Raw genomic sequence first — 27442 nt, 5'->3', positions numbered from 1 at the left:
TGTGTTCAGGATCCCAAATATGCAGTTTGGAGAAGTTTCAGGCTCATATGGGCAACCTACAAGGCATTTCAATTTGGAAAAGACTACAACCAATAGGGTAGGAAACCCTAATTAGGGCTCTATATAAATAGGAATTTAGGCTCTTTTATGCATAACTTTGAATTTTAGAGTAGTCCAAGTCCACAACCATACTATTTTCTTTGTATTATGATAGTTTGATCACTTAATCCATCCAAAAAAAAATTTATAGCTTTCTAATTTCCAAAATTGAAATAGAATTCCACAATTTTCCTTTCAATTTTTGGATTTGCCTTATCAAAATTTTGTATTTGACCTTAATCTGCTATGCAATTGCCAATCAATTTTTGCATTAGATCATTAATCCTTTTCACAATTGCTAGGTCCAATTTCACAATTGACTGCTAAAATCAATAATCCAAAGGGTCACTTAGATCATTCAATTGGGATCCAAATCAATTTTATCTTTGTGATTAATTGAGCTTTTATAGTCTATAGGCACATCTAGTTCCCTCATTTTAGAGTCATCTTAGTTCCAAAAGATCAAGTTTGCAACATAAGTTCCCTTAGTGTCATCTTAGAACAAAATCAAGTTCCCAAGCATTAGCATCTTTAGTATAATTGCATTATAGGAGCCATTTATTCCCAAGGAGATCCAACAAACCAAGTCTTACAATTAAACCTTCATCATTATCAAAGACACCTAGACCTTCTCAAACCTTTGTTGTCACCAATCAACTAATCATCAAGTTCAACCCTCATGCTCATAAGACTAGCTTAGTGTCAAAACTTCTATCAAATATCCAACCAATCCCCATCTTATTTCAGGTCAAGGTTTCTTTTTTAGTATCCTTAGATGAACGTCCATAGCCTTGTGCTTCTATGTTTCCTAGGAATTAGACATATAGGTTTGCATAGTCTTTACATTCTCATACAACTATCTTCAAAAAGTCCAAAAAAAGGTGCACTTTGGCTCTATTGTCACCCAAGGTATCAATTTTTATCATTTCCTTAATTGCATTATCATCATAAATTCCTAAAATTTCCAAAAACATACTAAATCATAGAACAAGAGAAATCAAATATATCAAGATGCCTCTTTCAAGCATGAGAAAAATCATCCACCTATGTCTAATAATTTCTAATTCCATAAGTGATTATATCAATGTCATATCTATCTCATGTGATTCCACACCAAATAGTAAATCCAATGATAACATCTTTCGAGTTCACCCCCAAGGGCTATCGACAGTATAAATCCAATCTAATTCATTCTTTTATACAAATCCCTTGTATAATTTAGAAATCCTAGATCCAATGCCACCATATGCTCCATTTCCAAGCAAAATCACTTCACAGAGTACTATTCAAAATCCTTTCTCATCATGCCAAATTGTTGACTCCTTACAATAATCCCCCATAAATATTCAAACTCCTACACCATGTCAAGAGGATAATCCAAAGTTAGAAGAAACAAGTCCTAACATAAATCACAATCAAGATACTAGGACTCTCCAATCCAATCCAATTTTTTATCAAGATCCCACCTGTCAAGATTCTTATGAAGATCCCTTGATCCTTTTGTATTCCATCCATGATGATCCCCTTCCATCTCAAGAGAAAATTATCCTTCCAAATCCCATTCATAATCCACCTCCTAATCAAGATCATGATATTTCTTCCATCCCTTCTAATGATCCAATTCTAAATCAAGAGAAAAGTACAAATTCTAATGATCCCCCTACATGTCAAGATCAAAGTATCCCTTCGTCTCCTTTTCATAATCCCCCTCATGATCCTAATTCACATTGATCTTGAAGACATTTCCATCCACCCATGCACAAATTTTCCAACATCCTACCTATTATCCAACACCTATTTTCCATCCTTCCATCCCTCCCATCTAATCCTTTGAATAAATCCTTTCCCCATTCCATCCTATCACCCATTTAATTTCCCTTTACCATTACCTTACCACTGTCTTTGGGTATACCTTCAATATCCATGGTCCATTGTAGTACATGTTTCAAGGGTACAATCTGAACAATGAGATGCTTGAATCTTTCCTCCATCTCCTATCACTAATCCATTATCTCCAAAAAAATTGTCACCTTGGTGAATACCTAGTAAATAGATGTCTCGTATGATACAAAAAAAAAGGTTACGAGAAATAATTTGTCCAACGGTGAAAACAACTTCTTGTGGTGTCTTGGGAAAGTACCATGATGAAAACCTACCAAACAAACATGTGTAATCCATCATCCTCTTGCACTCTACACTTGGGGGTAAGTTCCATCCACTCTATCCTATCCTACAACATCTCTTATTATCCCTCATCCACTATCCATCACCCTGTCTACATCCATCTTGTTTTTCCACCTTTGATCTTGATGAGGCTAAGGATCTCTATAAGCATCATGCATCCTATCAGCTTCACCTTATCCGTACCTTGTGATCTGTATTTATCTTATCCATTATCACCTTTGATCTTTCTTATCCTATCAATATCCATCCTATCCAAATCCATCCCTTGATCTTGATCAAAACTAAGGACATAAAATACAAAAAATATTTTTCAGAATCATCTTGACATGTCCACACCTATGGACCACATGCCATTCATTGTACCAATTGTCACCCAACCTTGTTATATCCAATCCCTTAGCTTAGATAAACAAGTTCTCTCATTGCAAGATAGTCCTTGGAAACCAAATCAGTAGTTCCCTAATAAGCTACTTCCATCTTTCACTTGTCTATTTCCATCTCACCAATTTCTTCATGCATTCATAATGTTTTATGCCTTGCTAGGCATTGGGGCAAATAAATATATTTTGATTGAGAATAAATCTTGACACATGTCTTTTACCTTGATAAGTGATCTAGACATCTGTCAACCCCCCTCCCCCCCTCCAATTTTTATTTTTTTTTCAAAATCCAAACAAATAAAAAATTCTTCAAATTTTAAAAAAATATATTAAAAAACAAAATAAAAAATCCAAAAATGTCAAATAAAATATGAAAACCTAAAAAATAGAAAACAATAAAAAACCCAAAAATAATCCATCATTCACTATTCACAATAAATTATCCCTTGTAAAGAAAAATATTTGAGCAAACACAACCAAAACATCATGCAAAATATTGAGCTTAACAAATCATGTATCAACAAACAAACTACCAAGGTAGCCTACAACCTAATTGATCAATTGCCCATCAATTTTAAAGATCCTTGTCAAACAATGTGTCTTTATGGATGCATCATTCCTAAAATAGGCATTTATTAGATATCATGTCCTAACAGATACATCTGTCCTACATTGGGCATCTTATCAAATATCGTCCTATCAAGAAACACTTATTTTTGGCAAGAAGATCAACATGGTTGTTGACTCGTTTGGTCAAGTGATTTATTTTTTATTTTTTTTAAAATCTTTACATCATGTTCCTATGCTACTCAAGGATGTCCATAAGTGACTAGAAAAGTTGAGATGATTCATGATCCATTTTTCTTTGTTTTTTGTTTGTGGTTTACTTTCATGAAGTTCTAGGGCACAGGTATTTTCGGTATTTTTGTTGGCATGCTTACTTATGCTTGTGATTTATGTTAGGACTTATTTATTCCAACTTTGGATTATCCTCTTGATATGGGGTATGAGTTTGGATATGTATGGGAGATTCTTGGAAGGATTCAATGCTTTGGCATGATAAGAATGGATTTTGAATGAGATTCTCTGGAGTAGGTTTGATTATGAATGGAGCACATGGCAGCATTGGATATAGGAATTATTAATTGTACAAGGGATTTGTATAAAAGAATGGATTACCTTGGGTTTGTACTATGGATAGCCCTTGGGGGTAAACTTGAAAGATGTCATCATTGGATTTACTGTTTGGTGTAAAACTGCATGAGGTAGATATGGCATTGATATAATCACTTTGGAATGAGTCATTTCTAGATATAGGTGGATGATTTGTTCATACTTGAAAGATGTATCTTGACATATTTGATTTCTCTTCTTATATGATTGTGTATAGGCCATGAAAGACTCTGAGGAGTACACTAATGAATGTAAAGGTAAACACTACGTTTTTTTTTTTTGTTGAAATTTTGGATGATAATACAACTTAGGAAATGACAATGATATCCTATGGTTTTTGTATTTTCGAGTGATAACAAGACTAATATGCATCTACATTTTTGGAAATTTTCAACATTATTGATTGAGAATGTAAGGACTGAGATAACTAATGAGCTTGGTTGTTAGGAGACTTTGGATCACAAGGCTATGGAGATTCACCCAAGGATACTGAAGAAGACACATTGACTTGAAATAATATGGGAATTGATTGGATGTTTGATCAAAGTTTTGACCCTGAGATAGACTTATGAGCACGAGGGATGAACTTGAGTTTTGATTGATTGGTGATGACAAAAGTTTAATAAGGTCTCGGTATCTCAACAATAACTAAGGTTCGATCCCAAGACTTGATTTTTTTGAGTTTCCTTGGGAATGAATGGCTCCTATAATGCAATTAGACTAGGAATACTAATACTTCGAAACTTTATTTTACTCTAAGATTGACACTAAGGGAACTTATGTTGCAAATTTGATCTTTTGGAACTAAGATGGCTCTAAAAAGAGGGATCTAGATGTGTCTACAAAATCTAAAGGCTCAATCAATCACAAATATATAAAACTAATTTGGATTCCGATTGAATGATCTAAGTGATCCTTTGAATTACTGATTTTAGTAGACAATTATGAAATTAGACCTAGCAATTGTAAAAAAGATTATAGTCAAATACAAAAATTGATTAGCAATTGCATAGCAAATTGAGGTCAAATGCAAAATTTTGATAAGGTAGATGCGAAATTTGAAAGGGCAATTGTGGAATTCAGTTACAGATTTGGAAATTAGTTAGAAAATTACATATTGTTTTGAGAGGAATTTTCATGCAGATCAAGTGATCAGATAGTCAGGATACAAATAAAGCAGTATGGCTATGGACTTGGACTCCTATGAAATTCTAATCTACGCATAAAAAGGCCTAAATTAGCCCAAAAATGGACTAAACCTGCTGGTATCGCATAATGATTTTAGGAAACAGTTAGAAGATAAGTGCATATCCTAATCAAGGTTACAAAGGATATTACTTGATAGGGCCCCTCCTACAATAAAATACCTATCCATGTCATACAAATAGAGATTCAGGTGTACATAATATTTTCCTTCTCTCTTATCTCAAAGATCCAAAGACCTTATGAACCAAGGATTTCTTGCTTTACCATGGGAGGTATCTATGGGATACGATCTGCACTCCCTAAACTATCAAGTAAGAGATTTGGGCCTCTAATTACAAAATGATTCATAGTAACTCTCTAAGGAACATCTCACATTTGAAAATTTGCGAGGCAAGCTACTTAAAGCTCTGACAACCCTTATAGGTCTAGGGCCACTAGATACTCAATTCATATTGCATTCTGGTCATATGCTTCAAATTGGACAAGCTTTCACTTGCTACCCTTTTATATAGCACCTTGAAGAGAAAAACTACTCGAGGTTAAGCCTTGTGGTGATGAAATCCCCAAGCAAGCCTCTCATACAAAAATCTTAAGATTTTCTCTTATACCCAAAATCTGCAAAGGTGAGGGGAAAGGATACATCTCTTCAGATTCTGGGTTAAAAGAAAAACAAATGTGTTGAAGCACAAGACACTCAAACAAGGGGTTAATTCCTTTAATAAAAATAGAGTGTTTGCTAACTACCAAGCAGTGAGGCCTGTTAAAGGGCAAGTCTGAGTGCATTCAGGAGGTGATGTCCAAAAGGAGGTGAAGTGGGAAAAACCAAGGGACAAATGACATAAAGTCAATTTTGACGGGGCTTCCAAAGGGAACCTTGGACCCTCGGGTATAGGGTGTGTGGTGAGGGACTAGGAGGGCAATATAGTGGCAATGGGAGGGAAAAGAATTGCAGAAGGAACAAATAATGAGGTGGAGGCTGAAGCGGCCCTTTTTGGGATCAAAATAGGGAAGGAGTTAGGATTGCACACTATCCACCTAGAAGGGGATTCAATGATAATCGTTAATGTGATTATTGGAGGAGAGATTCAGGTGCGACATTTACAAAAATACATAGTGGCAATCAAAGATGAGCTAGAAACCTTTCAACAATATGAGGTGAGCTATGTCATATGTGCAGAAAATCAAGAAGCTAGCGTACTTTCTAAATGGGTGTCATCATTCATTGAAGTGGGTGAACTATGCCTCAAGGATTTTAGAGAGATTACTTGGTTGGATAATTAGAGATAGTGTCCTTTGAAACATGCAACCATTTATGGAATGGTAGGGGTGTTGGAGTGATGGGATGAGGAATGTGCGAGGTGGTGTTATAAGCAGGCCAGACAAGCTTTGGTGGCAACATTTATAGAAGGGACTGACGGTGATTTCAAAGGAGGGTGCATAATGGAGGCAAACTTCACACTCATCACTTCTCAATTGTAGGTTGCCTTTCATGGTAAGGTAACTGCTAGGTGGTTGAAATGACTTTTCCTATTTGGGGATGCAAAGTTTATTAGAGCAGTTGAAATTGTGGTTGGTGATACCTTTCTGCAACTCAAGCACAAGTATAAGACCAATATGGATATCATTTGCATGGTCATAGCATGTGATCTCGATTTCGGAGAACCCACAGACATTGTCAAGTAGGTCATGAATTCGATTATGGAGAAGGACTGGCTTGAGGGGTCGGAATCCATTCTGGAATGGGCTACATGTTGGGGGTGGGTTTCAATGTGAGCGAGGATATACAAGACCCACGGGTGGAGGAGGTTTATGAGCTCATCTCTTTATGAAGTGGCCACCAGATTATGACAAGGACGAGCGGAGGGTGGAGACCCTTATTGGGTAGGATAAAATCAAGGTCTTCATTAGGAACATGGAGGCACAAAGGGCGTTTGCAGTGACATTGATGGATGGTGAGCCCAATGCTATGAGTTGAAGGCGTTCATTGCATGTGCGGAGGTCTTGGGCTGGAAATGTTGCTTCTCCAAGTAGATAGCTTGGCAAAAAATGTGAGAAAGGTGGTGAGGTTTGTGGCAAAAGTAGGGAAGTTTTTTGATAACCCCTTGTTTTATTTTTGATGGTTTACAGCTATGGCATTCTGTAAGTGGATGGTTTTTTGTAATGTTGTCTATGGTTTAGGGTAGGACCAGTTTCTTCGGCATTGTAATTTAGAGTGTTTATGGTGTAATGTTTAAAGTTTGGGGGGAGGATTTAGTTGCAATGTATAGGTGGTTTGTCAAATGGAGCTTCGACTCTCGGTATTGGGGGAGACAGATAGGGTTGTTTTTTGGTGGCATGTAGATGGTAGTTACAGAGTGGGAGCAGGGTTTTGATCATCAACCCAAACTTGGCTGGATAACTATTGTAATATTTTTTTCCTATATAATCAATAAAATATACTACTATTATAGATACAAAAAACAAAACTACCAAGCAGTGGAAACATAAGGAATGAAATCAAATTCAAGGTTCTTGCAAAACATGCATTAGTAGTTTAAAGGGTTTTGTCTTTGACCCAAGATAGCCACACGTTGAAAATCAAAGATTAATAACACAAAAGCTCTACATTATGAAATAGAAAAATAGAAAGCAAAATCCTAATTTTAAAATCAAACTAAATTTATTAATTTTTTTACATTTTAAATGAAAAAATTCTAAAAAAATAAAAAAATTCCAAAAATGGAAATTTTAAAAATAGAAATTTTCCAAAAATGGAAACCTTAAAATAGAAACTTTCTAGAAATATTATTTTCCAAAAATGAAAACTTTCTAGAAATAGAAATTTTCTAAAATGGAAACTCTCCAAAGATGGAAACCTTCTAGAGACAAAAACTTTCTAGAAATAAAAACTTTCTAGAAATGAAAACTTTCTAGAAATAGAAGCTTTAAAAAAATGGGAACTTTCTAGAAATGAAAACTTTCAAAAAATAGAAACTTTCTAGAAATTGAACTTTTAAAAACAAGAACTTTTTAACAATGGAAACTTTCTAGAAATGGAGACTTTCTAGAAATAAAAACTTTCAAAAAATGGAAACTAAAAAATGATTTTATTTTATTTTTATTTTCAAGACAAAAAGAACAAAAATAGAATGCAAAAGCACAAGTATACCGAATAGACACATGGATAGATAATTCACAAGTGCAACAAAAGAAGCCTTCAATCTAGAAGATCAAATTCATAGGAACTCACAAGAAAAAGTGTTAAATGGATCAATTCGCATTAGGTTCACCAAATGTATGTGCAAGAAAATTTTGCGTGTGTATTAGACATAAAAGGTAACCACCAAACCTCTAAATCTAACAAACAAATCCAAACACAACTCAATAAAGGAATACAAATGAAATCAACAAAACAATCATGAAATATATAAACTAATGTTGACTCCAATGCATTTGGCCTATATTACTCTCCTTCTTGTATGGGTGATGCCTCTCAAAGTTGCACTTCACAAAAACTTGCAAGATGTAAGCACAATAATTACAAACATGGTGGTTGTAAGGAACCGCTAGTCCTAACCTTAGAAAAAATAACATAATTGATTCCTAATTAAATCTAAGTAAATTTTCATTTACATAAATGCAAGTCTTAAGTTAACTATTATGCATTAAAACAAAGGCATAACAAATCACCATTAATATGAGTGAAAAATACTATATTCAATATAAAGTAATCTATAAAGTAAGATCCATAAGTTATGAAAAATAAATGACAAAATGGATAAATTTTCTAACCAATTAGTTAGCGAATATATGAATGGGTTTAATTAAAGATAACCATAAGTTAGTGTGTGTGAAAAACTATGAATACTATGTCAATTTAACGATTTTTACAAACTATCTTAAATTAACACCCATATAACCATCCAACCTGAGCATCAAGCATTCAAATAAATCTCATCAAAAGAGAATGCATATGTAATGGTTCATGTGTATGGTTAAAGAAAACTTAGAAAAACTAAAAGTAAGCATCAACTTAACCAAGCATTCATGAAATGAAGGAAAACTAAGCATGAAAGCACACAATCCACAAAACATGCACAAATAAAACGCATGTTAGTAGTTTTCCTTACTTTTCAGTTAGTTACATATTTCATGGCGACCTCCTATCACATTTGCAGCATTAGACCTCATAGGTCATTTATATGGCTTACTTAGCCTATAAGAAAGAGACCTCATTGGTCTTTTAGAATGAATACATTAATACAACATACATTATTACATAGGATTTACAATGTCACAATAAGAATCTCTATCTCCGGATGTAGTGTCTTCTCGGACTCACCTCCATCTACAATCTGGAAGATGAACATATGACCCAGGAATTTTATTCACCCAACCAAATGAAGCTTACTCTTCCCGATGCTCATGATAAGCTCTCGTCCCTCACAATGAAGTTTCCTAGCAAACCGACATCAACTTGCGGGAATGGAATCTGTGCATGCATGTAGTAGCTAACAACCAAATTGTTGAACTTAGCTACATGTGTTATGATAGGGAGAAAATTTATTAAGTTATTTGGCCAATTACCCTATTGGGGTAGGTGAAAACACCCTTCCTTGATTCAACCCATAATGAGCACATCTTTCCAATACATCCTTCCTAGACAGTAAGTTACCCTTCCCGGTTAAAGACACTTATAATTAATTTTAATTCTTATTCATTCCCAATTCATAGAACTTCATTTTTTTTTAAGTTCAGGTAAAATGATATAGATAAGAAAATCCCTTTGTATGTATATTTACATATACATATATACATACATATATATATATATATATACATATATATATACATATATACATATACATACATACATACATACATACATACATACATATATATGGTCAGAAAAATGGAGAGGAGAAAGAGGGCGATGCCTTGCTGATTATACAAGCCTTCTCCAATTTCTTCCAAATAGATTGATCTGCAATAGGCATGTGCGACAAAAGGCAAATGAGGAGGTGGCATGCTTGTTTGGGATAGCTAATTGCTCCTTCTAGGTTACCCTTGCAATAGCCATGTAGAAGGGAGGAGTCACGCCTTACTCCTGCAAGCAAATCGTTGGGAACTTCTAACCAATCTGAATGCCTTGCAGAAGGTGGTCTCAACATAAGCAAGAAAATGTGATGGGAAAGTAGAGAGCCACCCCTTAGCAGCCCAAAGAATTTGATTGAACTGGTCGATGGGAGAGGGAGAGTAAATGGAGGGGGAACTTCGATAGGAGAGCCTCCTCCCCAAATTTGGTCTTTCTAGTCAATGTGAGTGCAGAGAGATGATGATGATTCGATATCTCTCTCTCATTTTTAAATTATTTTTGGTTGAGAGAATCAATCCTTAGATTGTGGATCTAGATGAGTGATTGGTGAGTTGAAGTGAGGTAAACTCAATTAGATTAGCTAGTTGAAAAAGTTGATCAAGAGTTGGACTAGTTTGATTAGCCAGTTATGAAAGGCAAAAAGAGAGTTGATGGGAAGATATTGATAGTTCGACTCTACGTTCTCATGTGTTTATTTCAACATGTTTTAAATTTTAAATTTTAATATTTTATCTTTCGAAAATCTTAATTGAATTTAATTTAAATATTATAATTGGTTTATAATCTCTACATTTATTTATAAATATTTAATTTGGTTTTATTACTTAATGTAATTATCCTATTTAATAATTATTATTATTAATTTGTGTGTGTTTGTGCACAGGTTACATTGCCTAGGTTACTGTCGATGAGCCAGGAGACCCCTCCTCGGTCATATGTCTGTCTTCGACGATCGACCCTACATCCACCTCGCGCTCAACAAAGTTGTCAGATTAACATCATCACATAATTATCATTAAATTAAAAATGTCATCAATAATATCAAGTAGCATAATAATTAACTTCACATTAACATAATGTCATTAAGCATCATAATGTCAAATATAAATAATGTCGCCAAGCATCATATTGTCAAATATAAATAATGTTAAATAATATCAGTGCCTAACTAAATAACTTAGTCTAAAACTTATAAAAATGGGTCGTGATAGTGGTTATGACCATTCAAGATTGATCTTGAATTTATGGATTTCAAGGGGTTTGATTCAACGACTGAGATTAATTTGAAGATAGAATTGAATCAATGGTTGAGATTTAATAAGACAAGCTGGTGAGAGACAATTACTCATTTTGACTGAATTTGATTGAGAGAATAACTCACTTAATTGAGTAGTTAGGATATTTGATTGAGAGTGGAATTGAATTGATTGAGTAGTTAGAAAAAATGGATTTTAAAAAAGGGGGAAGTAATTACTAGTTAGAAAAAGTGATTGTTGAGTCACTAGTTACAACTGAATGTTGACAAGTGTTGGGAATTTCCACGTGATGTAGGGAATTGAGATGAAATGTCATTTGGATTGTATTTGAGTCTTCAAAAATGTCAAATGAAATTGAAATTAGTGGGAAGTGAATTTGTATTGAATTTAGAGGGCAATTAGATTTATTCAAAAAGAAGATCAAATGACATTAAATAAATTTAGGAAATTTATTTAATGAGAGGACATAATTAAATAATTAAATAATTGAAAAAATTATTTAATATTGGAAAGACAAAAATTGAATTTAAATAAACAATAAAAATCATTTAATTAAAGTGGATAATCAAAATTAATTAAATAATAAGATTATTTAATTAATATTAGAGGGAGAATGGTTAATTGATTAAATGATTAAGATATAATTTTGAATAATTAATTTGAAATGGTGAAAGAATATAAATGCAAAATCTAGTAAAGTCAGATTAATTAAATAATTAAAATTATTTAATTAAGAAAGATAAATAATTAGTAAAATTGGTGTTTGCAGGTGTAGGACAATTTTAAGTGTCTACACCAAGAATAAAGATTACTTGTATTCATTCACTATTTTTAAATGATACATTGCTATTTGGGCAACCTACAATTCCTGAAGCAAAGAATATAAACTTATGCCTTGTTTTAGGACAAGCCATCAATCTAGGTAAAACAAAATTCTTTTTCCAACATGTGCAACCCACTATCTAAGTTTGTATCTTATCTAATCTACAATTCAAAGTGGACTCTTTGCCATGTAATTGGGTATTCCTTTTTTGCTAGAGCACACAAGTCTTACTTTTGGTAAAAAAATTCCTTTCCATTTAGAACAAAGTTTCCCCTTGGAAGGGTAGATGGTTAAGTTTTGTAGGAAGAATTACTATGATCAAAACTGTTCTTTCCACAATTCCTAATTTTTTTGTTAATCCTTAAAATATCAAAAGGTGTTCATGAGGATGTGGTTAAAGCAATTGGAAACCTTCTTTGGAAAGGAAACATAGACAACTCAAAGAAAACCTTTAGTCCCTTGGGATAATCTATGCAAGGACAAGACTTTTGGAGGAGTAGGTATTCATAATTTAGACACAAGGAATCTAGCATTGGTTGCAAAAAAGGCCTAGAACATGTATGCAAAACTGAATTCAAAATGGGGCAGAATAATTAAAGAAAAATATCTAGATTCCAATGAACCAAAAAGAGTTTTCACTATAGCTAATCCCTCTAAAAGATAACAAATGTGGAACTTTATTGTGACTAACATGGATGCTATAATTCCTTATCATGGACTGTTAACAATGATGCAAAGGCACTCTTTTGGGAGGATTCATAGAATGGTTATCCACCCCTGTCAAATGTGGAAGAATTAGAGGAGGCTAAAAATATTTTAAAACAAGTTTGGGGCATCAAAGCTAAACATTATGTTGTTTTTTGATGACTAGAACTTAAAAGCAAATATGAAATGGAAAGATTTTACTGGTCTACAATTTTCCCAATGCCAAAAAGATTTGTTCCAATTCCTTCTTTCCAAACGAGAAGTATTTTTCTTAAATCTTGATGATGCTCTCTTTTAACCCCCCTCAAAATCAAGAACCTACTCAACCAAGTTGGGATACAAGTCTTTAATAATGACAGATAGAAATGCTTTGGGGAAATAGCCTTATAAGCTATGTTGGAATTGTCGGCAAAAGACACTGAAGGTTTGTTGAGATGTTGTCATTGATGGTAACTCATATTAGAATTGGAATCCACACTTCATGGTTTCATCATTATGGAAGATTGAGTAAAGATAACTTGAGTCTGATAAAGTTCAGTAAGATGAACAGGGTATCCGACAGAGTGTGCAATATTCTGGTTGGCAGATTATTTTGGTTGAGTATTTTTCTTTGCGGATCCGAGAGATGTGTTGTGGATATGCAATTTACCTTATTCCAGGTTTATAGCCTTTGATGATAATTCTTGTGTAAGTTACAAGATCCGATAATCATGTTTTGGTTAGAATATTGGTTATCATTGGTAACGTGTGATGGTTTAGTTTGTGGATCTTTCGGATCGATTTTGCGACTATTTGCATGTTCTAGGTTGATGATCTGACCCGTGATAAGTATGTGGACATTTTGTTTTGGTTTTCTTAATTGTTTTTGGATCAGATTGAAGTTGACTTGTGTACATGTTTCATCTTTTGTGACATGTTCTTGAAGCCGACTTGGTGATGACCTAAATTGGCGATGCAAATATATAAGACATGTTTATTTGATCATTTTGGTATTCAACTATTGTGTGGGATACGTGTATGAGAAATTGTGCGCAGTTTCACATGCGCAAGGTAAAGATTGGTGCTTCGGTAGGTGGCAGAATATAAGAACACAACAATATTGTAGAGCAGAGTAAGAATATGTTTTGTACTTAACTGGAACTATATCCAAGCATTTTTTTATGCTATTTCATAGTTCAAAACACATGGTAATCTCTTACAAACATTTGCAAGGCAATGAGCCTTCCCGTCTGTAGCCCTTTCTTGTATTTTGAGCAGTGAGCTCTAGGCAGTGTGCATGAATGCAGGTGCATTTTCCTTATGTAATATTTCTATACTTTTAGCAAAGTATATTAATATTATGGGTTAGAATCCCACCATGGGTTTTCCCTTAACTGAGTTTCTTTTAGGATTCCCAAAGATACTGAGAGGAGGGGGGGGGGGGTGAATCAATATCTAACCGGTTTGTGAATTTACTTGATTTAAAACATGTAAAGCATATCAATACTGTGTACCGGTAAACCAAAAATAATGCAGTAAACAAGAATAACAACAACCACATGAAAAGCACACCATAACACAGTAGTTTAATGAGGAAACCCGGTGTGGGAAAAACCTCTGTGGGATTTGTGACCCACAATATTCACTTACTGGCCAATAAGGGAATATTACTGTTTTACAAGAGGGGCCTGCACATGCAGGAAGGCCAAGTGCCTAGAGCTCACTGCTCAATTACAAAGGAAGTCACACTGACTTACAAAAATGGATTATACAAATCCAATATCTTGTACTGCTTCAAATTAGCATCTTCTATGCCAGATCCAGTACCGGTTTTAGCTCTGCTTCATACATAAACCCTTAACCTATAATTCGCATATTAGGTCTACATAATTTCACCTATCACATTATTTCTAAATGTTCTACAATGATCTCATACATATATGAGTCATATTACAACTCGCCATGTCGGCTTACAATGATTTTACAATTAATTACAAAATATATTATCAACAAAATTCCTATCAACCAGAGTGTCGGTATCCATCCTTTCACTGTCAATGTTCTGTGTGCCAGTGTAGAGTTTTTCATTGCCGGTGCCAGTATATTTGTCTTGCCGATATCATATGATTGCAAGGTTGCCATCAATGACAAAACCTTCAATCACCTACAATTTCTCATTGGAGTGTGCATTTGCCAACAATTTCCCATAAAAATCTTGGTGTTATGGTGTTGTTGATCTTTATTTTGTGTTTCTGCACTCTAAATTCTTTCATATGCATTAAGTGGTTTAATGAACACATTGTCAAAGATAAAAATTACAGAACATTGATTCACCCCCCCTCTTAGTGTTTCTTGATTCCAACAATTGGTATCAAAGCCTAGTTCCTTGGAGGAAGCCTAACAACTTGAGGTTGATCCGGGAAGGTGAATCAATGGATTATGATAGTCTTAGAAAGCAGATAGTTGTTATTCTTGAAGATCTTAATCATGCATAATATGAGAATCGATAATTGAAAGCAACTATCAAAAACGTTGAAGAATACATTGAGACATTGAAGGACCAGTTGAACAAATCAAGGGAAAAGAGAAAGGAACTTGTTGATCAGCTTAAGAAGAAGGAAAGTCAGAGCATTGATGAAGAATCCATGAGGGAAAAGATAGAAGAATGTGACAGACTAGCTAGAGAGAATACAGTCCAAAAGAATGAAATGGAAGCTATTGTGATGAGATTGACAAAAGAGATTGAAGAAAGGAAGAAAAATGAAGAAAATCTTGCTCAATCCCTGAAAGACAAATTTAAAGAATATTGCAGACTTGAGAGTGAGAATGGACAATTGAAGCTTGACCTAGAAGATGATAGACAACATGAGGAAGTTCTTGAAAGGTAGATCATTCTTATTAGATATGATCTTGATGTTGCAAATGAATACAAGAAGTTCCAGATCAATTAAGCTAAGCTTGATGAAATGCTTGCAAGTCAGAAGAATCCTAATGACATTCAAGGTCTTGGTTTTGAGAAAGGTGAAAGCTTCAAGTCAGCATAGTAGAAGAACAACTCAAGAAAGCCTCCGGTAAGACAACCTAATGCTCATAAATTTAATGGCAATTGTTTTGTTTGCAATAAATTCAATCATATGGCAAGTCAATGCAGAAATAGGATGATCAATAATGCTTCATCTTTTACCAGTCAATGTTTCAAATGCAATAAGTATGACCATAAGAGAAACATTAGATGTTATGCATATGGTATGTTTGGACATGTTTCTAATCAATGCAGATCAAGGAGAAATCAGATGAATTTTAGACCTATGCAAGGAAATGTTGTTTGCTATGCTTGCAACAAATCCGGTCACAATGCTAAGTATTGCAGAAGAAGAAATATGAATAGGAGAGGTCCAAAAGACAAGAACAAGAATGAGAAGCCAAATGAGAAGGGAAAAGAAAAATTTGAGGAGATCATAGATCTGATGAAGAAGACATGGGTTAAGAAGACTGATTCAAAGGTAGGAAGTGGGTCTGCACCTAATTCTGGTGCAAAAACTACATTCGATAATTGAACCCAGGAATATGGCTTTGGGGGAGTTATAATTCAAATCTTTCAAACCCCCTATTCGAAGATCTGTTCCTATTTCTGGCAGGTTGCAGAAGCGTTTATGATTGCAGTAGATTTTTAGAAGATTTGAACCTATTTGGAGATCTGGTGAAGAATTTCTATTAGATATAGAGCATCCAGAAGAATTAGGGCAGAGTGCATTTAGTGCAGTGAAAAGTTAGGTTTGTGGTGAATAAAAGGTAACTTTTCCTCTTCATTTTTCACTTTGCGATTGAAGAGAAGAAGTATAGAGATCTCTGTGAAGAAGGCGATCAAGAAAAATTTGGTGCTATTAATTTTTGAAGAGATTTGACGAGTAAACCTAATTCGACGTCAAAGGTATTTATCAATGAAAACCCCTCTTTTGGTTGAATCTTGAAATTTAAAATTTGAAGAATGGCTGCATCTGGTACCACAATCTCTCTGGTTGTTAACGTCACTGAGCGTGCTTGTCTCAACTTCAAAAATCATCCATTCATTTCAACGGAGGACGATCCAAAGAGTGTTTTTTCATCTATACCCCACAATGTCTTGCACATTGGAGATATAAGGGTTTAAACTCATGGTCTAATTGAAGAATTGGGAAGCTCCAAAATGCTAAATCTTTTCAACAATCGGTTATCCGATCAAAGTTCCATGTTGAAACCTGAATTTCAAGAACTGGAAAGCAAGGGTTTTGTTCAATTTGTGAAATTCTCGATGGTGTATGAACATGAGTGGATTCGGTATATTTTGAGTCGTGTTCATGATAAATTAAAGTGGTTGGATAAGACACATAAGATCACTAAAGGTGTGATTTAGGCAGTAACAGGTTTATGTGCATTCGGTCCATTGCCATATCTGAAAACAATGAAGAATGATATTGTAACCAATACAACTGGATCAAAGTTTGATAAACTTGCAATGGCTATTGATAACATCTTGGAGGATGAAATCCATTTTTCCTCTATGGTGATAGGCTACAAGATTTATTACTCTAGCCGAATGAACTCTATATCCAGTGCTGTAGTATACACTGCATATGAGATGTTAAGGGAGAACAATAAGTATGATCTTTGCGAGTTGCTCCAAAGTGAGCTCATCAAGAATTTGAAGAAGATGAAGGAAAACAAGTCTAAGAACCCCTTTAAATACGGTACCCTACTTCTGTGCATATTCTTCTATTTCAAGAATGAGATTCTGGGAGTTGGTCCGATACAGTGGACATTTGATAGGCATGTGAGAATGCATATTCAGGAGTATCTCTATAGCTTCGGTGATTCCAAAGCCCGAAACAAGAATCTATGGGGATAATCTAAGAACTTTCAAGAGGAAATGCATGACAGAGAGAGAATTATGAAATCTATTGTCAAGAAATATATTGACACCATATATTTCATGGTTGACACCAATCAGTGTTTGATGGAAGCAGTGGAACCTCAAATTTCATGGATTTTACCAATGGGATATGAGGTTGATGAACACATTTTGGAACTATATGCACAACATTTGTTGATCTAATCGGTGGACTCTAATGAAGAAAGGTTCAAAACCTACAGAGAGAAGAGCCTAAAACTTCATAAACAATTTAAGAGACCAATCATTCAGAAGAAGGTCTAGAAAGAAGTAGAAGCTTTTGTAGAGAGCATGGGGATATCCAAAGAGGTCATCCGAAAAGAAAGAGAAGAAAATATTACCTCTAAAGGATAATCTGTAAAATTAAAGAAGGAACTGACAATAGTCCCTAAGCCTAAAGCTAGAACTAGAAGTATTGCTCCTATCTCTCAGCCTCCCAAGCCTAAATCATCAGTTAAGCCATCTTGTGGAGTGCAAAAAAAGAAATTAGTTAGATTTGTGGTGGTTGATGATGAAGAAACTGAATCAGATGAGGTAGTAAGAGAAGTAAAGGGAAAAGCTCTCAAGACCACCAAGGTCTCTAAGGAGAAGCCATCCGACATAACAAGATCCAACAAGAAACCTAAGTTTGAGCTTGATGAGGCACTAAAGTCAGGAAAACTTCAAGGTAATTACACTATTGTGTCCCCTATTACATTAGATCAGATTGTTAATTCAGTTGTCAAAGACGGTAATTTGAAACCACTATTTGAGTGCTATGGAAATTTTAATGAGAGTGGGAAGAGGTCATTAGAAGAAGTCGTAGTTAAATATATGAATGTATATAGTAAAGCCCTGATAGAGCTATCATCTATAATTTTGAGGAGTTTGTATGACATTTTGGATGCTCGAAGATTGACAACAAATAAAGAAGATGAGAAAATGAAGGAATATATATAAGTTAATTTGTGTGTAGTTATTAATAAGGAGGAGATATATAGTATTGGATTTGAGGAAAAATCAACTCTACAACTCCCAAAGATCACCTGCATGCAAACCTATCACAGAAGGAGAGAAGCAAAAAAGCTATGGAGGCCAGAATTCAGAGATCCAGAAAAGAGGAGTCATATTGATTGTGCAACAAGAATGCAATTCAATAATTACAGTTGTTATGAAAATATAAAGAGAGAATCCTTATAAGAGGATACTCGAAACCCTAAAGGAGAAAACCCTAAAGAATTATAAGATTCCTAAGTTTAGCTAAGCATAGAAAATAATAGACTAATAATTAAATAAATAATTATTAGCTAATAAAATATTACTCTAACACCCCCCCTTAAGATGAACTTAGGGAGTAGCTAAAAAATAGCTAAGGACTAAAGAATCATGTAAAAAATGTAGGAAAGCAACAATGGGTCCCGACAACTAGGCCTGATGAGGTACCCAAGTATAATAAAATCTTTGTAAAGTGGAGAAAAAGGAGAAAACCCTGTGGGAACAAAAATCCTCTCCAAGAAGAGATGAAAGCTCAAGTGAAGGACTAAGAAGCCTCCAAACAAGAGTGTTCCAGAAGATAGGAACAAAAAAAAGCATGAAGAACACCACTAAAGCATGAAATAGCTGCAAACACTGTCAAAGAGTAACTGCTGATCTGAAGAATCTCCACTGAAATAGAACATGATCAGGTAGAGAAGACTGCAATCTGCATGAGTGCCTTCATATGACACTATTCGAATCAGATGGCAAACAAAGGCAAACAACTGAACTTGAAGATACAGATGGCATGAAAGACCAAAGCCTGAAGAGTTGATCAATTGAACCAAGGAAGCATTAGAACAACATGACAAACCTCCCCATAATGTTGAAAAGGGAGAGGGATAGGTACATTGAAAAAAATGGCCAACAAAAATAGCATGACGAAGAATCAGGAACATCGAAGGTACAGAGAAAGTACATAGTATCGTGGAAGGAACACTCACTTGGCACACATCATGAAGCTAATGTCATGGAAGGAACACTCATGTGACAAAGGTAGATGGCAAACAAAGGCAAACATCAACCCCCCCATGGCACTTTATAATGTAGTGCATGTATAATAAGGCACAAGATATGCAAGATCCCAAGTATACAATGCATGGAGGTACTTTATCTCAGTGGGTTTGCATAAACAAAATGCTGCAATGATCAGAAGAGACAAAAGACTATAAATAAAAAGAATAGCCAAAGATGAGACATCCTACTCAAAGAAAGGGATCCCAGGACCTGAAACATCCAAGATATTCACCAGAGTGATGAAAAGAAAAAAACTGAATAAAATATACCTAAAGAAGAATTTGGAAACAAAACTCATATGAATGGAAATAACATAGACCAAGATTTCCAACGATATAAAGTTTTTGAAAAACGGAGGTTGGATGCTCAAGTTATGTCTCCTGGAGTGCAAAAATGAACTTCTGGCTTTGACAGAAAAAAAAACACCATTAAAAAAGAAAAACAAAAAATTCAAACCTCCAGATCTGGATAGAGCTCAGAAAGAGCTTTCCGACGATATAAGGTTTTTGAAAAAGTGCTTTCGTATGACCAAGTTATGGCCCAAAAAAAAAAAAACCCTCTTGTAGGGCATAAAGAGGGTTAAAAAAAAAAATTGATGAAAATTTTCTGACACATTTGTAGGTACAACCGTACGGTTTTTTGTGCCTCAAAAAATGTGCCAATAAAAAATCATGCCCCAGATGCCCCTGTCACCAAAAATAGGCAAATTATATATCAAAATTCATGGAATCAGCCTTTTGAATCCAACTGTGAGGTCCTTTTGGCACCAAAATGTACCAAAAAATCAGCTACCCCCAGAAATAGAAAAAAACAATTGCACAAACCCCTAAATACACAGATCTGAAGAACAAGGCCCAAAATCTCTCATGAAGAGAATAGGGGCATGTAGATATGGAGCTCTGATACCATATTAGAGTTGAGGAAAAATCAACTCTACAGCTCCCAAAGATCACCTGCATGTAAACCTGTCACAGAAGGAGAGAAGCAAAAAAGCTTTGGAGGCCAGAATTCAGAGATCCAGAAAAGAGGAGTCTTATTGATTGTGCAACAAGAATGCAATTCAATAATTATAGTTGTTATGAAAATACAAAGAGAGAATCCTTATAAGAGGATACTTGAAACCCTAAAGGAGAAAACCCTAAAGAATTATAAGATTCCTAAGTTTAGCTTAAGCATAGAGTATAATAGACTAATAACTAAATAAATAATTATTAGCTAATAAAATATTACTAAAACATATAGATTACTCCAGTTAGCCAAGGATAAGTTTTGGAGTAAGCACAGAGTTAATAAGATCATGTTCAGTAAGATTGATGAAGTTGCTAAAGAAACAAAGAAAACATGGAGAGAAGTTTTGCAATAAAATCAATATGAGGTCAATCTGGTAAAGGATCAAGTTGACACCCATCCAAAAATTGAACATCCCAAGGTAGACACACCTTCAATTCTGGACGTGCATTCAGTTGAGCAGACAGTGGGTGATACTTCTATTCTAGAAGTTCAATCAATAGATCATATAGAAGCCAATGCTCTGGGAGAAAGTAGAATGGAGAGTGATGCAGGTGTGAGTGAAACTGATAAAGTGGAGATACCTCCAACATCTGAAAAAGAAAGTTGTTGTAGAGGAAGACGTGGAAAAGACTGAAGTCAAGGTTGAAGTCAGAACTGAGACTGTGAAAGGTAATAAGGTCATTGATGACCCAAAGTTTATACAAGGACCTATCAATCTTGCTTCCCTAAACTTTAGTTGTCATCTTTTTCTCAAGCCAAAGCCAATGAAGACCTTCTAAAATCTCACATTGAAGACAATTTGTTAATGAACAAGGCAATCGATACTTTGGAGAAGTTAATGCCCTCATTCCAAAAGGATACATCTGATACTTCATCTAGGCAATTGAAAAGTCTAAATGATTCTGTTAATTCTCATTTTGAATCTTTTGAGAAATCTATAGAGGTTAAGGTCAGGAATGAATTTGAAACTAAAAGGCTTTGCACCTTAAAGAAAATGATATCAAATGATAGACCCACGTTGAGCAACTGTGTGAAAAGCATGCATGATGCAATAACTGTAGGTGGAAACTTGTATAAATCATGCTTATCCCTGAACAAGTTCACTGCGGATATTGAGAAGTCTCCGGAGTACAAGGATCAATTAGAAATCTTATCTAAGTTAGTTGATCCATTGTCAAATTATTTGAGCCAACATGAAAATCAGGTAATTTATTTGCTTGAGAAGATTCAGAGTCTGAGCTATGACCGGGAAAGGATAATTGGCAGAGTTGGACAACTTAGGAGTCATATTGTCCCTAAGTTGGATGTAATGCTAAATGCTCTTCAAGATGCTCAAAGTTCTCTCAAGACAGGTGATCCAGATGATCTCAAGACTATAGAAGTGCAATCTTATTTTCTCAGTGGATTTATAACATTTTTTGAGAATCTACAAAAGGGTTGGGATAGTCACTTGGACTCTTTGAAGAATCTGTATGCACATTTTTTCAAGTTATTGTGAAGATTGTATAGCATTTTTGGCCTCAATTCTTGATTTCCAGTATCTTACCTTGTCATTGATGTCAAAGGGGGAGTGTATAGGAGTGAAAAATGTTGATCTAAGGTCGAGTTCCTTAATTATTTGATTCTTTGGAATCTAGTGATTACATTTTTGGTTGCAATGTATTTTGGTTTTGGTTCGACACTTAGTCATTTTTTACTAAGTGTTGTCATCAATGCCAAAGGGGGAGATTGTTGGCAAAATACACTAAAGATATATTGAGATGTTGTCATTTATGGCAACTCATATCAGAATTGGCATCCACACTTCATGGTTTTATCATTCTGAGAGATTGAGTAAAGATTCCTTGAGTCCAGTAAGGTTCGGTAAGATGAACATGGTATCTGACAGAGTGTGCAATATTTTGGTTGGCAGATTATTCTGGTTGAGTATTTTGCTTTATGGATCTGGGAGATGTGTTGTGGATATGCAAGTTACCTTATTCCGGGTTTATAGCCTACGATGATAATTCTTGTGTAAGTTAGAACATCCAGTAATCATGGTTTGGTTAGAACAGTGGTTATCAGTGGTAATGTGTGATGATTTAGTTTGTGGATCTTGGGGATCGATTTTTGTGGCTAATTGTGTGTTCTAGGTTGATGAGATGACTTGTGGGAAGCATGTAGACATTTTGTTTTGGTCCGCTTAATTGTTTTTGGATTAGATTGAAGTCAACTTGTGTACACGCTTCATCTTTTGTGACGTGTTCTTGAAGCCAACTTGGTGATGACCTAAATTGGTGATGTAGAATATAAGACATATTCATTTGATCATTTTGGTATTCAATGATTGTGTGAGATACATGTATGAGTGATTGTGCATAGTTTCACATGCGCAAGGTAAAGATTGGTGCTCCAACAGGTGGCATAATTTCAAAACAAAGCAATATTGCAGAGTAGAGTAAGAATATGTTTTGTACTTGACCAGAACTATATACAGGAATTTGTTGATGCTACTTCATAGTTCAAAACACATTTTAATCTCTTACAAACATTTGTAAGGCAGTGATCCTTCCAGGTTGTAGCCCTTTCTTGTAATTTGAGTAGTGAGCTTTATATAGTGTGCCTGAATAAATGTGCATTCCCCTTATGTAATATTTCTATAATTTTATCAGAGTATATTAATATTGTGGGTTATAATCTAATGTAGAGGAAGGATTAACTTCAACACAATGGGTTGATTTTGTAACCCTTTAACTACATCAACATACTAGGACAAAAACAAATCTTTCACTTGAGAGCAGTCATTAATAACTTTCATAAAAGACATAATGAAGCCAATCACTTCAGTGAGATTGAATAAAATCTAAATAAAGACATTTCCTCCAATTTATATCAAGATCTAACAGTGGAAACAAAGTTTATGACATTTTCCCCAAAACTGCTAACCCTAGGTAGGGTTCTAAGCAACCTGCACCAAATTGCTTATAACTTTTGAAAGTCTCAATGAAATTGTACCAAAACACTTTTAGATTGAACTAGAATAATTTATTAAACTTTTCCAATTGTTTTTAGAGCTGTACTGTGTTAGGATTCCCAAAGATATTGAGAGGGGGGGGGGGGTGAATCAGTATCTGACCGGTATAATAATTTTATTAACTTATAACATGAAAAGCATATTAAAACTGTGTACCGGTAAACCAGAAATAATGCAACAAATAAGAATAACAACCACAACATGAAAATCACACCATAACACAATATTTTAATGAGGAAACCCGGTGTGGGAAAAACCTCGATGGGATTTGTGACCCACAATATTCACTTACTGGCCAATAAGGGAATATTTAATGCTTACAATAGGGCCCTACACATGCAGGAAGGCCAAGTGCCTAGAGCTCACTGCTCAGTTACAAAGGAAGTCACACTGACTTACAAAAATGGATTATTCAAATCCAATATCTTGTACTGCTTCAAATCAACATCTGCTATGCTAGATTCAGTACCGGTTTAAGCTCTGCTACATACATAAACTCTTAACTAGTAATTCACATATTAGGTCTGCTACCTTCTACTCATATTTTGCATCATATCATATCCTAAATGATCTACAATGATCTCATACATATATAAGTCATATTACAATCTGCCATGTTGGCTTACAAAAAGATTTTACAATTAATTACAAAATATGTTTATACAAAATTGATGTCGGCCAAGGTGTCGGTATTCTTCCTTTTGGTGTCGGTGTTCTGTATGCCAGTGTAGAGTCTACCTGTGCCGGTGCCTGCCAGTATCACATGATTGTAAGGTTTCCATCAATGACAATACCTTCAATCGCCTACAGTTTCTCATTGGAGTGTGCATTTGCCAACAATCTCCCCCTTTGGCATTGATGGCAACACTCATGAGAAAAATCCAAAAAGAATGTGTCCAACAATGGTTTGCCAAAATTGTCTTACCAAAACTGTGTGCCCAACAATGTATGCTCCCCCTGAGCTGATGATGTCCTGTTCTGATCATTTTTCTCATCTCACTACTCCCCCTTTAACATCAATGACAAAGGTTGTCATTCGCTGTCAGTGGAGTCCTGCCTAGATTCTTGTAACCGGTGGGTTACAATCTGAAAAATATGTCAAAACCAAATTTAAACTGTTGGTGAATCTTTTGCTATCTTGTAATGCCTCTTGTGTTCTCTGAACTGTACCGGTGAGTATTTGCATTTTCTCTTTTGGTGTCTTAAGTCCAAGAACTAGAGCCTCGAAAATTTCTTTTCTCAAAGAAATGAGGTAGCCTAGTTTTGGACCAAGTTGACATTTTAAGCTCTTTGCCTTATCCTTTATTCTCTCTTTGTCCTTCTCTAACTTCTTAATTTTCTCTTCTAGATCTGCAATTTTCTTTTTTATCTCCAAAAATGAATCTGATGTACCTATCAGATTGTCAGCAATATTGTTAATCTCATCTTGTGCTTTGTTGATTTCCTTGTCTAGATCTTCTGTTAGAATATTTGTTTTACAAGTGTCTCTATACAGTTTCTTGAAATCAAAAATTGTCTCTCCAAGTTCCGGTAATAAGGTGTCTATTTTCTCCTTGTTCTTCTTTACAATTTCCTCAAAGAATTTCTCTTTTTTCTTAATCATTCTCTCCTTAAATGTGTCCTCATTTATTTGATCAATAGTCAAAATGTTGTCTGTGATGAAATTAGACAATGTGTCTAGTTGACCTAAAGAATCTTTATTATCCACTATGCATTTAGGTGCTATCAATTTAAGAATAGGAATGGTGTCATCAATAGCCTTATAGGCTTTAGCATTGCACTCTGTGATCTTCTTTATTGAATCCAATAAGACTTTTGTTATATTTGTAGGTCGGAATTATGCTATAGAAGTACCAGATGTTTGTCCAACTATTCTCACAATATCCATGCTACCGGTTGTAGTCATCACCTTGCCTGATTCGACCTTTGGTAGGTCAGTCTGTGTTTGCATTTCTATAAGTAAAGGTTTGGGCTTTTCAGTTTTAGCTGTGACACTGTTTCTGTCTGAACTTGTGTCTCAACCTGTTCCTGCTCCAGTTTCTCCATCTGTGTCTCAGAAGGTTTTTCTGAGCTCTCAACAACCGGTTTCTCAGGTGTAGCCTTTGTATGCACTTCTAGTTTCTCTGTTTGTACCTCTGTACTGTCCATTGTCAATTCTCCTGACTGAGTAGGTTTTTATGTGCTTATGTTTACAGTATCATTAACCTTAACCTCAACATCTATAGCCGATGACTCAATAGTCACTTCTTCCTTCTTATCCTCAGTGGTTTCTCTATCAATCACAAAATTTACTTCTTGAGTATCTATATTTACAGTTACAAAATTTCAGATTCAGGATTCGTATCCTCTAGTGGAGTCTCCATACTCTCAGTGGTCGGTTGAATGTTTGTAGTTTCTACTAGTGGAGTATCCGAAGGAGGTGGGAGCACATTATCAGTTATTTTAAGGCTTGGAGGTCCACCTACCTTACCTTTCCCCTTATCCCTGTCCTTTTGATATACCCTGATAGTCTTAGGTCTTAGTAATTCTTCTTGTTTCTCTTTTTCTACAAAGAATATATCCCATGCATCTGCTATTTCTTCAGAGACTTCATTCACTCTACCTGCCATCAGTGCTACATGGTGGTGAGCAGTTGAAAATACTGTCCGGTTAGCTTCACTGATTAGTTTGTCTATCTCATCAGGCGAGTTTACTGGATGCACTGCAAGTAGTTTTTCAATTTTTATTTTCTTATCCAGCTCAACAATAGCTACCCTTCTAGCTTCTAGTCTTCTATACAGATAATTGGGTATTTCATCAACAATTTCCATCAAAAATTTCTTGTATATATCTAAGTGTAAAATTACACTGTTCTCTATGCTTTCTTTGTCATCAACAGATAGTGTGTTGTACAGTTTGCTAATGTTTTTCAGCTTTCCATCTTCAGTTATTTCACTTAAGAGTTTATCCAGTGGAGCAATATCTTGTTTTACCTTTTCTTCTTAGGACTCATCTTTTTTGCTGGAGGCCTCACTGCTTGTTGCTTTTGCCTTGTTTTCTTGGGTGTAGGTGAGGGTGCCAGTGAGGGTTTTCTTTTCCTTTCAACCCTTTTGAATACCGCCATTATATCACTCTCAGAGGAAGTTCCAACCGGTGAAAGATGAACTTCTGATTGAAGTCCTTCCAACTCACTTTCCTTTATACCAGTTTGTTTCAAGACATCTTCCTTAATTGCCTTTGCTTGTCGGGTTCCTTTCCTTACTGTTTCTTCAACCTTCTTAACCCTTTTCCTAGACTGAATTCTGCTTTCAATTATTTTAGCATTTCTAAAGACTTTCTCAGTGGGTTCCTTTGGTGATTCAAGGAGGGATTTTGCATAAGTTTATATGATATTATCATCTGTCTCATAGCCCATTTCAGTTACCTAGATAGTTCTAGGGACAACTACCTCCATCCAGATTTCATCCTTTTTAATTACAAAGAAAATTTCCTTCTGATATTTATCTACAATAGCTTGTGACAGTCTTATTCTAGTTTTCATTCAAGCCTTCAATGCTTGAAAATGTTCATTTAAGTTTTTCTCCTTGTTTTCTCCCATATTGTTCAATAGATCCAATAGTTGCTTTCCTATTGGTATATCAAAGCCAAAATCTCTTCTACCAATACCGGGTACTTGTTTAGTAATGTACAACATTAAACATATAAGTAAATTTCTAAATCTAAAGGTTCCTTTCTTGTCTCCCTTAATCTTCTTTAGATTGTCTATCAATTCATCTTTGAGCCATTCACACGCATCTATTCTAGCATTATCAATCACCATA

The sequence above is a fragment of the Cryptomeria japonica genome, chromosome 4 (assembly GCF_030272615.1).
Source record: "Cryptomeria japonica chromosome 4, Sugi_1.0, whole genome shotgun sequence".
Classification (NCBI taxonomy): Eukaryota; Viridiplantae; Streptophyta; class Pinopsida; order Cupressales; family Cupressaceae; genus Cryptomeria; species Cryptomeria japonica.
Note: the sequence above shows the minus strand (reverse complement) of the source record.